Raw genomic sequence first — 14,203 nt, 5'->3', positions numbered from 1 at the left:
ACCAAAGGATTCATGTTACCCGTAAAAGGGAACGAATTTTCAAATATCGCAGGGTCTAAGATCATGTGACAGCTGTCAACCAATCAGAAACACACATCTTACCCGTAAAAGGGAACAAATTTCAAAAATCCCGGGTGAGGGATTTCCCCGCGGGGTGACTCATGACGTCATACCACGTGACCTGGAAAATTTGAATTTCCCGCGTGGGCGGGGCCTAACGTCACGTGACCTCTCTCAGCCAATCAGAATCGAGGTACCAAAGCACTCATCTTAGCCGTAAAAGGGAACGGAGTTCAAATATCCTGGTCATAAAAGAGAGTAAGGATGAGTCATTCGGGCGAACGCCTACCACTACTACTAAGTGTCTTGAACAATATTTCTTTGAACGTGTAAATTTGAGGTATTGAATGTTCTTGTTCAAACTTTCTTTGACGGTGTACAAACAACATTACTGCTTCTTTTATGAAACCACAAGTTTCTGCGTATATAACTTTCACACTAACATGCATTTTACAACAAAATTTGACATTAGCACTGATTTAACGTTTACTTAAGGTGGATCACTACCCGGAAGTCAGTATAAGCATTAATTCATTGCCTTAACCAACACGTAAAGAAATGGCACAAATTATAAATATTGCACTATAAAATAGAGTTACGCATCAGCTACAACATAAGATACTATTTCCTCTGATTATGTATTCTGTTTTCTAAAAAAGTAACATATAAAAAAAAACTTGATGAGTTTTAAGATGAGTACGCAAGATGGCGCTTGCTGTTAGATTTTGTTACTCCTGTGCTCAATTTTATGAAATTTTTACTTACAAACATAAATTATTTTATAAGTAGTTGTCTCATCACGGAATATGGATATTATATGACCATTTTTCGTGTTATGTTTTACATTTTATCCAAATATAATTCTATGTTTACGGAAATAATTATAGCGGCTGAATCTCATGCTTGCGCAGGACGCCATAATGCTTCGTTGCCAAACTTGCATGTGTACTGTTGCAGTCACAGTAGTAGGGCAATTCCTTGTTAGCGTTTCACGTCCAGAGGCGGAACCTGTGAATTGTGACAAAACTATTATAAATAATAAAAGTGGAAAATGGAGAAACGGAAGGAATCATATACAAAAAAGAAGAATCCAACTCAAAGTAAAAGATCGAAGAGCCAAGGCAAGCGAAGAGAAAGGGAGAATAATTTGAAGAAACAGCAAAGCGCTTTTCAATTTTTAACTGTTTGTTTCCACGTAAATATTATGCACACGTGTAATACAAAGGTAGTTTATTTTGACGATCATTTTGAACGTTACGTATGTAATGTGTGTTCTTTCTGTTTTCTTATTTCCTTTTCTTTCTTTCTTTATTTTTGCTGAAACTCATTTTGCTTAGGTAAAATATTATATATTCTTGAAAATAATTTATATATGTTTTTGAGCTTTCATATATACACGAATAGTTGCCTGAACTCATTAGTGGAAAATACTAATTAATTTCACTTACTAGGGAAGATCGTGGGGTGTTACCCTGGCTTCATACTGACACTGTGCTCAGTTGACTTCTTTTTACATATGAAACAATTAGGCAACCGGAGAAATCGTCGAGCGCAACCTTATTCGAATTATGAGCGTTGAAAGTTCAAAATTGAGCAGATTTTGAAGAAGGTTTGAAGTACCGGTAACCACGCTTTTTGATATACACGCTTCAGTTTTGGTACTGGGGCGTTTTCTTGGGTGCTCGACAAAATGGTGAGGTCAAAACGTACGTATTTTGCAATATAAGGGAACTTATTGAGGAAGGGTTGAAGGGTAATGGCGACTTGCAAATTGCATCCTGTTTGGCACATCGGGTCAATAGGCTAATAAAATGTATTTTCCACCAACTGTATTGTCGTTCAAATGTCACATTTCTGTGTGGCAACCTAAACATTAAACAATGACATTTGTCTCCGAAACGCTTTGTCACGGAACGAACGTGAACGGGACTCCCAACCCAGCCGGCCTCTGTGCATTGTGGAGAAAATGAAATATTTCAGTTTAACATCCTATGATTATACCCTTTAGGCTAAGGAAGACGATGATTAAGGCAAGTGAATGGTGATGAAAGAATTGATGGAATGAGAAGAAGGGAGGAAACAGGAGTACCCCGAGAAAACCCATGGACATGGTGGTATTCATTGTGGGAGACGGTGTTTCAATATCTCATTCATAGCCATTTTTTAAAATTTTCAACGGATTTTAATGGCGATTATTTGAAAATAGTGGTCAAACTTCAGGCAATATTTTACGGTATTCCGCGAGAAATGTGACCAAAAAACAAAAAATCGGCTAGCGATGATGTATGCAAACAGCGGTTTTTTCAAAAATAAAAATCACCTAGTTCACAATTTTGAGCGCACATTCCCGCTAACCATTTTTTCTTTCTTTAAATTTTTCGGTCAATTGAATATCTTAGAATATTTCCTGGAGTTTGACCAATATTTTCCCACAATCGACATTCCAATTTGCTGAAAACTAAGTACATGGCTAGCGATGATGTATTAGAACACCGTATTCTGCCATGCATAAGCATAGCCCGACAGGGTTCGAAGTACCGCTCAGGAGCTCCACGGCAGGCCTGTCTGGCGCTGCGCGAGCTATTTGGATCGCATTTCCGCACGATTAGGGTCTAACTAATAAATAAAATACCGGTGGTATAAACTAATATTCGTATTCATTCTCAATGTCAGCCTTAGTAGATAATTTATTTGATTTAACTTTATTTTAACAATAACATGATTTTCGTTTTCCACATATGATACTATATTTTAGTGTAGCCCAGTGCAAAATTTTTGCTAAACAACTGATCCGGACAAAACAACACATTGGTGACAGAGCTTTTTGAGAAAATATAGGTCTCACTCCTAGCTACAGAAAAGGAAGAATCAGGCCTGTAGCCAGCCCAAAAATGTTGGGGAGGGGGCGATCCAACCATATTATTGTTCATTTGCAAGCCTACCGTGAGAATTTAAGGGCGGCAGTAAATATTTAAGGAGAGTCCAGCCCCCTAGACCTCCCATGGATACGGGTCTGGGAAGAACACTACAATATAGATCAGCGTTTCCCAACCGGTGTGTCGCAGCACACTGGTGTGCCGTGAATAGGCCGCTGATGTGCCGCGAGGAATCGAAACAAAATTATTAATTTTATAGCAATCAAATTGCAAAACGTAGGGAAAAAATGTATATTTGAATTTCACAATGAACCTCTAATATGAATTTACAATTTTAAGTTTCATACTGGGTTACTGTTCTGTACATTTCTAATGTTGAAAAAAGTATTTGTTATCATTGTTATGACCATTATTGCTTCTTTATTCTTGCAGACTATTTCATAACTTGAAAATTTAAAATATCATTCAATCCTTTCGACAAATTACCTACATTTGTGTTTTAAAAGTAAAAGAGATTTGTTTCTTCGTTCGTTATTTAGTGATCTTCCTTCTTAGTAAAAGGTTGGATACAGTTTTTAAAAAGAAAGAGTATTTTTAAAAACCTAAGTCCAATATTTCATTGTAATTGTTTTCTATTTTTAAATTAGAACGAAAAATAAGCATAATGATTTACAACGGGGAAAAACCAGTGATAGAGCTTTCTTCTCACTGAGGAGATCAATAATCGCAGAAAAAATACCACTGTGTTTTATATTTACAAATAATATCTATAAGTGTGACGCGAGAATTCAAGTAACACCCGTAGTGTGCTGCAAGTTGAAAAAGGTTGGGAAACGCTGATATAGATCATCACAAGTTTAATTGTGAATTCCACGACGTTCTTCATTGAATTTTTGCACGCCTTGCAAAGCGTTTTCAAGACAAATGCTTTGGTTCAATTTGAAGGAGGCTACACAGAAAGTGAAATTTGAATAACAATACAGTCGAATAGGGGTATCAAATACATTTTATTATCTTATTGATCCAGTATGCCAAATGGGGAGCAATTTGCAAGGTGTAGGCGTACCCTTCACACCCTTCCAAATAATTGCCCTTATCTTGCAAAATGCGTAAGGTTTGGTCTTACTACTGTGTTGGGCATCCAGGAGAACTCCCTGATGCCAAAACTGAAGGTCTATCTCAAGAAATGGTTTTTCAAACTTTCTTAAAATCTCTTCAATTTTGAACTTTTAACACTCATACTTCGAACACGCTTGCGATCGAGGATTTCTCCGGTTGCCTAATTGTTTCATATGCAGAAAGGCGTCGACTGAGCATAATATCGATACGATGTCAGAGTAATATCTCGCGACCTTCTCTAGTTAGTATTTAAAAAATTCATAAAACCGTAAAGCTTGATTATTTTTTTCCTATAATGAAAATAAATTATGTATATATTCAGTTGAGAAACGCAACCACTCATGTAGAAATGCAAATCTTTTTTCTACTCTGGAGCTGCAGTGGCTCCGTGGTAGAGGATTGACATCTTGTATGTGGGGTCACTGGTTCGATCTCAGCTTTGCCAGATGGGCTTTATGGTGGGCAAACACCATGTGTGTGTGGGTTTTCTCGAGGTTTCCCGTGTGCTCCTACTTTTCTTATTCTACCATTTCATTCATTCTTATCATCACCGTCTCGTTTAGCCTACATGGCATAACCGAGAGACATGGATGTTTTTTTTTTTTTTTTTTTTTTTTTTTTTGTAAGGTCCTATAAATGTGCTCTGAAGGAAAGGTAGACGGTGATGATGACAACGAATGAAATTGTTGAATGAAAGAAAGGGAGGGACCCGGAGGAAACCCACACATATAGTTTGTTCACCACAAAGCCCACTTGGCGCGAGCTGGGTTCCAGCCAGAAAACCTCATCCACCAGAAGTGAGTACTATATGTCTAGCTCTTATTGATCCAATATTCTGGCCGTAAGTGATACGTGTACCACTTGCGGTTTCAACATAAGAATAAGGAGCGCAGATAGAACCTATGCTTGGGACGCTGAATCTATACCAACAAATAATTGCTTCACCGTCTTTGCTCTATGTAAATTGAAATTGTGATAAGGGGCAATGCAGAGTTACTGGATGAAGCAGCTACAATCACTGGCATAAGTCACGGTTCAATCTATAACATTTTCCACGCTGTGCTCAGATTTCGGAATGTGTGCGCCAGGATGGTATCATGCCCGCTGATAGACGAACTGAAGCAGGATGTGTTGATGTGTGACGAGATTTTGCCACTCCGCAAACTTTCAGAAGAGATTCGTTGTTTGGAATGAAATATGGGTGTGCTATTACATTCCGGAAGTAAAATATGAAATTTTTAAGTTTTACGTCCCACGGTTATGCCGGTTAGGCTAAAGGAAACGGTGATTATGAGAAATAAAAGAAATGGTGGAATGAAGAAAGTGAGAGGAAATGAGATAACCCCGAGAAAACTCACGCAAACTATGTTTGTCCACCACAAACTTCACTTGTCGCGAGCTGGGATCAAACCAGGGGCCCCAAGCACCAGAGGTGAACGCTCTACCACTGAGCCACCACGGCCCCATTCCGAAAGTAAGAAAGCGAGCATGCAATAGAGGCAGTATCCATTATCGGACACAATCATCTACAGGGAAGTTAGTACTTTCTTCTGGGACCAAAAGGGTGTCCTTTTGGAGCATTAGAGCCTACGGAACTCATAGTCAATAATAGCTTGTATTCCGATCTCCAAAAAATCGTAAACCTACTATACAAAGTAACACGGACTTCTGAAAACAAATTTTCTCTACAACATAACAACACTCGGACTCATACTACTGCTTGCGCAATGGCTGCGATCATTGAAAATCTTTGTTTCATCCTCCTTGCGTACCGAATCTCTCCTCAGTGGTTTTCACATATTTGTATCTCTTAAAGGCACTAAAGAGAAAGAAGTTGCAATCTGATGAAGAGGTGCAACAAATGGTATATGACTGGTTGCGTAGCCAATGATAATAATAATAATAATAATAATAAAAAGTTCTTCAGAGGCATTGGGATACTTTGTAAATAATGGGAAACTTATATTGAGCGTAGAGTGGATTGCGTAGAAAAATTAAATTCATGTGTTTCATACTCGCTCAATGTTAAAAGAAAAAGTTTTAAAGGTTTTGACACATCATAAAACTAGAAAATTGTTGTTTCCGTACGAATTGGATATGAAAGTGGAGATACAATTTTAACAACCGGTTCCTAGGTGAATGTCACCATTGAGCAAAGCAATATGCTCTGTCAACGATAAGGCCATGGGCAGCGGAGACATGGTGAGGACAATGGCTTTACACTGCATTTTCGAAAGTTGTTTGGTTGTTTCGAAACGTTTTTATCCAGAAACATACGTGAAAGCATATTATATTTGGTTACACCCATTAGAATATTTAATATTGTCTACAAAGTTATGCAATATGCTTTAATAATAATTGTTTTGAATTAAGCGGTATGCATATCAATGTATGTCTGGCTTTTGCCCCTTCCTCGCCCCTGGAAAAATCCTGCAGATGTTTCTGGATAAAAGTGTTCTTATTTGGAACTGTTATAATCTTCAGGTGTGCACATATAAAATGTGATCGTCTCTAAACACTTTTCTATTCGTAACTCATGTGGCAACATCGCATGTGTCGCAATGTGCTCTGCCATCTAGTGAGAAAGTTTTACCCTAATTGTGACTAGCGATCCAGCTTAAGCGTTACTAGTCTACATCTGGCTCATAGAGAGTTGAAATAACTATATGAAAAATCCCATATATGCTCCTAATTTTGACGAAAACACCCTTTATCCCTATTCGAAAAATTAATGTAAAAATCCCAAGAAATGTTATTTATCCCACGAGTTGGCATCACTGTTTCCCTTTTCCCGTGATTGTTACTGTTGTTCTTTTAGCGAACGTGTCGACGGATTGGTTGCTATTTAATTGAAGATTATATGTTGCGCATACCACTTCCACGTGTTGACACGTTGACTGCGACTGCCGAGGTCAAAGGTAAGAAGCAGGGTCTACCCAAACAACTATATATGACATGCGGCGAAGCGGAAGACGGAGAAGATGTAAGGAAGGGGCAGTGTATTCTAATATAAATAAAATAAAAAGTTTGTTTTTGTGTCTGTCTGTGTGTGTGTGTGTGCGGCCTGGAAAATGTAAAGCTATCAAATTTTGGTCACAGGTACCTTGGTCCAGGCTTGAGACCAAGACGAAGCGTTTTCTTCAAAATTCGAACCAGGGGGGTCTCAGGAGGGGCGTTTACCGGAACATGTAAAAGTAGTTGAAAATGACCGATATTAGTGTTGAATTCATAGTTTTCGCGGTCGCTGAGATCAATGGTGAAACTCTGATACCATTAACTTCCAAATTCACCTTACTTGGTTGCGGGCGGGGGGGTCACCAGGGGGAAACCAAGACATGTAAAAAATAATCCAAAATGACCGATATTGTGTCAAATCCATACTTTTCGCAGTCGCTGAGATGAATGGTGATAGTCCTACAGGCGATGACTTCCAAATACAGCCAACATCGGAGCCAGAGGCATTTTTTTTTTAATTTCGAACCAGGGGGTTTAAGGGGGCATTTAATGGGATATGTAAAAGTAGTAGAAAATGAGCGATACTTTCTTCCGTTCGTTGTCCAGTTTGTTTACATAGATACCTTATCTGACCCATGCGAAGAATGGGTGTTTCAGCTAGTCCTAATATATAACAATTGCCTCCTGCATTCCCCTCATCATTTCTAGTAGCTGTATCTGACGAACGCAGTTTTCAAAGCCAATAATAATAATAATAATAATAATAATAATAATAATAATAATAATAATAATAATAATAATAATAATAATAATAATAATAATAATAAATATCTAAGATCATCCAGGAAGCGACAACGCTTCGATGGACTGACGGATTTCTGTTTAAGAGTCTTCATCCCGGCGAAATTAAAATACCACTAATTTTACAGTAATTATGTGATATCTTCAAATAGATAAAAGATAATTGAAATATGTAACAAGAGCGCAATAGACAATATTATTTTGCGTGAGGTACCGTTATCACAAGTCACCTAGTGGCTTTCCGTTTTCAGCTGTTTAGAAAAGCGAAAATAAATGCCGATTTTCAAAATGGCTCGAAATCGAAAGCAGATAAGTGAGTCGTGATAACGGTTTCTTATGTAAAATAATATTGTCTAGGGCGCTTTTGTTCCACATTTCGATTATCTTTTATCTATTTGAAGATATCACATAATTACTGTGAAATTAGCGTTATTTTAATTTCGCCGGGATGAAGACTCTTAAAGTGAAATAACAAACAAATTCATAAAGATGGATTGACTTACAAAGAAGAAGACGAGACTACGACGGAAAGTTCCTTTTCTTTAAAGTTAAGCACTCTTGGGTAAAATAAACAATACAATGTGATTATAAAAGTAACAATAGTAGCAATTGTAATAATATTAATCATCTTTGAAATTCGTTATACATGTAGAATTAAATACCTTCTTAGTCGTATCATTGATAATAACTGACAAATTATTATTCATTTCATTTTTGCCTTTCCAATGAAGAAGTGGACAACTATAGATTTCGAAACTGTTATGTGTATTTAAGGGGTGGCTTCCGGGCTTAAGCCCCCTTCCCCCCTAATTTTTCTTACTATATTAAAGTAAATGAAATATCTTGCAGAATTTTCACATTTCCAGGAATAAAGTTAGCAAATCCCCCCGAAACAAAATCGTAAATACGCCACTGGTTCTAATATTAAAACCAAAACTGGAAGGTAAATAAATTCTTGTTACAATAGAGAGATAAGGTTGAGGATGGAACCTATTCTTTGGATGCTGAATCCTCTTTCTCTTACAGCTTTAGATCCAAGAGGATCAAAACTGATACTGGAAGTTCTATCGATTTCTACATTTTCCAATCAGGGTCGTCTAGGGATGCGCACGAGACAAGATTTGTGGCTGTCTCGTCTCGAAAATGTGCTGTAAAAGTTATGTCTCGACTCGAGAAATGTATATTTCTCTATTGGAAGAGCCGTGTCTCGACTCAAATTTTGTCAGGAAAATCCTGTCTCCACTCGTCTCGTGCGCATCCCTAGGGGCGTCATTTCAGACTTTGCTTGAGGGGAGCAAGAGCACTACTGACATAACACTTTCACGTTTTGTACTAGTATATTAGTGGACAACCGTTTAAAGTATGTATTCCTCGAAGTCTTGGGGGAGGCAATTGCCCCCTTCTGTCCCCCCCTAAATGACGCTCTTGCTTCCAATTCTTCTATAAAGATAAGGGCAGAAATAGAATCTACTGTTAGCTATCTGGTCGTGTATCTTCATGGCGATCAGTGTAGAAACAAACATATATATATAAGCCGATATTTATTACTTTTAAGTTTGAATACAGAGATGTGATAACAAATTCTATTCTTAAGATGGCGAATTCCTTTCAAGAAGCAGCTTTTCGCTAACTACTACAGATTTTGTTCTAGAGGGAACAATATTGAAGCCGAAAATGGTTTGTTTCTACCATTTTCGTTATGAACCGAGGCTTAGGGAGGACATTTTAATTTTTCTTGAGACACAGTCTACATTTAATAAAATAATTTCTAGATATAGATCTTAAAGGATTTTGCTATGACATCTGTTGACAAATAAGACGATAGAACAGACAGATATTCTCGTTCTATAAGACTTCCATCCTCAGACATAATATGAGCTGCTGCTATAAACAATACATATTGTTTAAATTCGAATGAATTTCATGCAGGCGCGCACCCAGAAATTTTTGTTGGGAGGGGTAGTCCAGTTTTACAAGCCATTAAGTCTATGTAGTATTAAATGAGTGTTATTCTACACCTGAAAAGACGATAAGTAATTGTAAAATACTTGCACCTATATTTTCAGGGAAAGAAATGGTAGAACCAAATCGCTTTCATAAGAGAAAAAGTATAGATGACATGTAAGATCTTTTAAGTGGCGTATTTACGATTTTGTTTCGGGGGGGTTTGCTAACTTTCGGGGAGGCTTTTCCTGAAAATGTGAAAATTCTGCAAGATATTTCATATACTTTACTATAGTAAGTAAGATTTCGGGGGGGGGGCTTAAGCCCGGAAGCAACCCCTAAATACGCCACTGGATTTTTTCATGCTATATCAATCACTCCACCGTTAAACGAGTATAGTTTTATTGAGGAAGTGTACAAATGTATGCTGAGTTGGGAAGTTTTGTGGGGAGGGGGGTCCGGATCCGGTGGCAGGGACGGAGTGGTTTAGTGGAACGTGGGTGAAAATTTATGACTGGATCAGTGTGTCGTGGGTCAAAAGGACGTGACCCACTGCAACCCACCTCCAAAGTTGACCCACCCTGCTCAGTGCATTGTAGACAGCGTCTTCTGAACACAGATGAATTTGTCTACATTTTACTTTCAAGGCCTCCATTTTCTTCCTTTTTCATGTTTCCCTTTACTTACCTGAGATGAAATCTTTCAGTTTTACGTCCCACGGCTATGCCGGCTATGCTAAAGGAGACGGTGATTACGAGAAATGATTGAAATGATGGAATGAAAAAGTGGGAGGAAACGGGAGAACTCCGAGAAAACCCACGTACATGGTGTTTATCCACCACAAAGTTCACTTGGCACTAACTAGGATCAGACCAGGGGCCCCAAGCACCAGAGGTGAGCGCTCTACCACTGAGCTACCACGGCCCCATTACCTGAGACGAGTATATGAAAATGAAAAAAAAAACAACTTCAGGCATTCTATATTGATATTTGTAATTGTAATAATAGTAAAAGAACTTACTACTTGGCTTTTGAGACAGTCGAAGTTTACTGTTTTCTTTTCCTTTTTGTGGGGCAACTTTACATTCATTTGAGAATTTCAAATTTCCTCCTATTTTCCACTCAAAAGTATATGTAATTCAACAAGGAAATGGTTAAATATAATAATTAAATTAAAATTCATCGTAATATGGCCCATAACAAACTCTCTACCATTTTATATCGTAAAAGTCAGATCCACAGGTATTGTAACCGAGCGGTGCTTGAGTGATTGAACGTAGAAATTCAAACTCTTAGTCAGATTAGTGATAATTTCATAGTCTTATTTTATTACAAGCGTAAAAAGTCTTTAGTCAGTGGAGAGGAGGGAATGAATCATGGGTCAGAGTTGATGACAAAGGGTTTGGTGGGTAGTGAGTCAGAGCGGGTCATGGTGAATGGTGGATCTGTGGACCACCCCAATGCGTGCGCAGTGCGCTCCTGATTTGATGCATATAAAAGTAGCAAATGTTGTTTAACACATAGCAAGTACTGTATTGCAATTGCTATGAAGCAGTTATTATTATTAGTGTCCCTTTGTTTTAAATATTTAGCGAACTATCACTGTAATTGACATGCATAGTCCAAGTTGGCACAAAATAATTTATTCTTGAATTTATTCATACGGTGCATTTCCCGACACTCTGTAACGATGCATTTCCCCACATACGTTCATATGAACTTTTTTTTGATTGTCTACCCATAAGGAATCCAGGGGCCGCGGTGGCTCAGTGGTAGAGCGTTCACCTCTGGTGCTAGGGGTCCCGGGTTCGATCCCAGCCCCCGCCAAGTGAACTTTGTGGTGGACAAACACCGTGTGCGTGGGTCTCGGGGTTCTCCCGTTTCCTCCCACTTTCTTCACTCCACCATTTCATTCATTACTCATCATCACCGTCTCCTTTAGCCTAACCGGCATAACCGTGGGACGTAAATCTCAAAGATTTCATTTCATTTCCATAAGGAATCCACCCCTGAAATTTTGCCGTGCCTTTTTGTTACACCCTGTATATTTTTTAAAATTTCTCGTCGTACCTAATGGCGTATTCACACCTATTTCGGGGGGGTATTCTTGTTTCGTATATCCGAAATAATATCTCAATATTCATTTTGTGTGCGTTGTCAAGTTTAAGGAGGATGGAAGGAGTGAGAACCTATGAAATTCTGAAAAAAAAAAACTATTTCTTTTTTCCATTTTCCTCCAGCGTATCGGATGCGATTAAGTCATATATTTTTATGAAACTTAAATTTCTCCTGCTTTAAATGTTCCAAGTTTTGCTTGCCTACTCCTATCAGAATCTGATCTACAATCATTTCTAAGTAACGTCGTATTTTATTGAATTTCCTCCTCGTACCGCAAGCTTTACTTATGAACAAGTTCATATCCCCTAAAGGCCACTGAAACTGAATGATTGTGAAATTATTTTTTGTGCTCTCCTACCAGAAATCCAACCCGACACCATGCGCACCAAAGACAAGGCACTACTCACTAAACCAGCAGGAAAGGCTACAGAGCCTTCAGAATATAGGAAATATCGTAACAGCGCGAGCGCTGCGCAAGAATTACCAGCCAACGCTGCATGGCCAGTCGGAGTGGACTAGCATTATGTTGCTGGAAAACTAGCGCTTCTCATCTTCCGATTACTGAGATAATAGAATTCTAACCAATGGCTCAGATTTTCTGTTGTCAGATAGGTTGCTATCACCTGCCGTTGTTACACTGGTGAATCCAGAAGGATTGCTTGGAAGGGTCGGATCACCTCCTGGGTGATTAACTTAGGTTCGAAATGTGGATTTTCAGATTAACTGTGTATGGCTATTCAAGAATACGTTTCCGATGCGTTACCTTCCGCAGAGAACACGACCTAGGTGGCTATTCGGTAATTTTACTTTCGCCAGATTTATAAATCTTACTGTGAGCCAGTCAGGGTTTCCATGTCTTTTTTGACAGGTCTAGATCTATAATTGCACAGTTCCAGTACTCTGCACAAAAAAATCTTCCAAGCAGCTATTTCTTGCTAAACTCCCCTTGCCTGGCAACACGTCTTTCCTTTTTTCCTTTCTTTAGACATCTTTTAAACAGCAGGCTGTCTGTTGTTCTGAAACGCACCAAATACACTCGAGCCGATGTTTCCTGCATGTTTTCATTGCGTTTGCGTTTCCAGCTCGTTGTGATTAGCAATCCCCATTTAAATACATGGACAGTGTACAGCAATAAAAACGGGTTGCGAATCCTTCGATAGCCGCTCATTAAAATGGAATAAATGTGTAATATATAAAAACAATAATATATATATATATATATATATATATATATATATATATATATATATATATATATATATATATATATATATATATATATATATATATTTTTAACGGCATCACCGTTTGTGTCATTTGTAGGAAAGAACATTAAATTATGAGTAGAGGAAAGTGGGTGAATACCGCGCACTTAAGGTTTAATCGCAAATTACGCAGACATTTTGGGATGAAAATGATTAACAACTCAGGAACATATCATCACATCCTTTAACTTTATACGTATGCATAAGCTGTTATGTCAACTGCATTACGTCATGAAAAAACAAGCGAGAAAGTGAGTGAGGCAAATGCGCGGTATTCACCACCAAGTAGGGTAATAGCGCACAGATAATTTTCTAATATTAAATAATCCAATGTAACATAGAAACCAACACATATGTTTATGTATTTAATAATCTACTACGTACTATAAACTTTAAATACTGAAAACAGAGACAATAAATTTGAAATAAAGTACTTGAAGTAAAACTTGAAATAGGATCTACTGCAAACATTAATACAAACTATTGTCAAGTCTACTTGTACAATGTTTCTTCTGTCTAGTTTTTGCGTTTGGTTTTCTTTAAGTACTTTCTCGGCATCTGCGAAAATAAGAGGGAAAGAAAATTTTGAATATATTTTAAAGGAACATAGTATCCTACATACGTTAGCAACATAATTTCGTTCTTCTTTAAAACACATCCAACACACAACGTTTTAATGTCTTTGCTCAAATTATAAGCATCTTCCCACTTTGTCTTTCAACATGAACTGCCCAGTTATTATGGAGCACACAGGCAACCGTTACATATTATATTGTTTCATTTCTTGTTCGCTACCTATCACTTAGAGGAAAAGGTTTAAATATGGGCTACCACTTTTATTTTCGTTCTCATTTTCAAACAATGTATATAACTGAAAGTTTCAATGTTCAATAATATATTTCAAAGATTACTCTTTACTACAAATAGTATAAAGTAAATAAAAAGTACATATTTCTTTGGAAAAAAAAACTAATTTTTTAGGAGCTCCAAAATTTAAGTTTTTAAAAACTGGTCTAAATATGGGCCCCAGTTTTAAAAAATCGAAAATAAATACATAGACCTTAA

This window comes from Thermobia domestica, chromosome 17 (assembly GCF_964235325.1).
Source record: "Thermobia domestica chromosome 17, izTheDome1.hap1.1, whole genome shotgun sequence".
Taxonomy (NCBI): Eukaryota; Metazoa; Arthropoda; class Insecta; order Zygentoma; family Lepismatidae; genus Thermobia; species Thermobia domestica.
Note: the sequence above shows the minus strand (reverse complement) of the source record.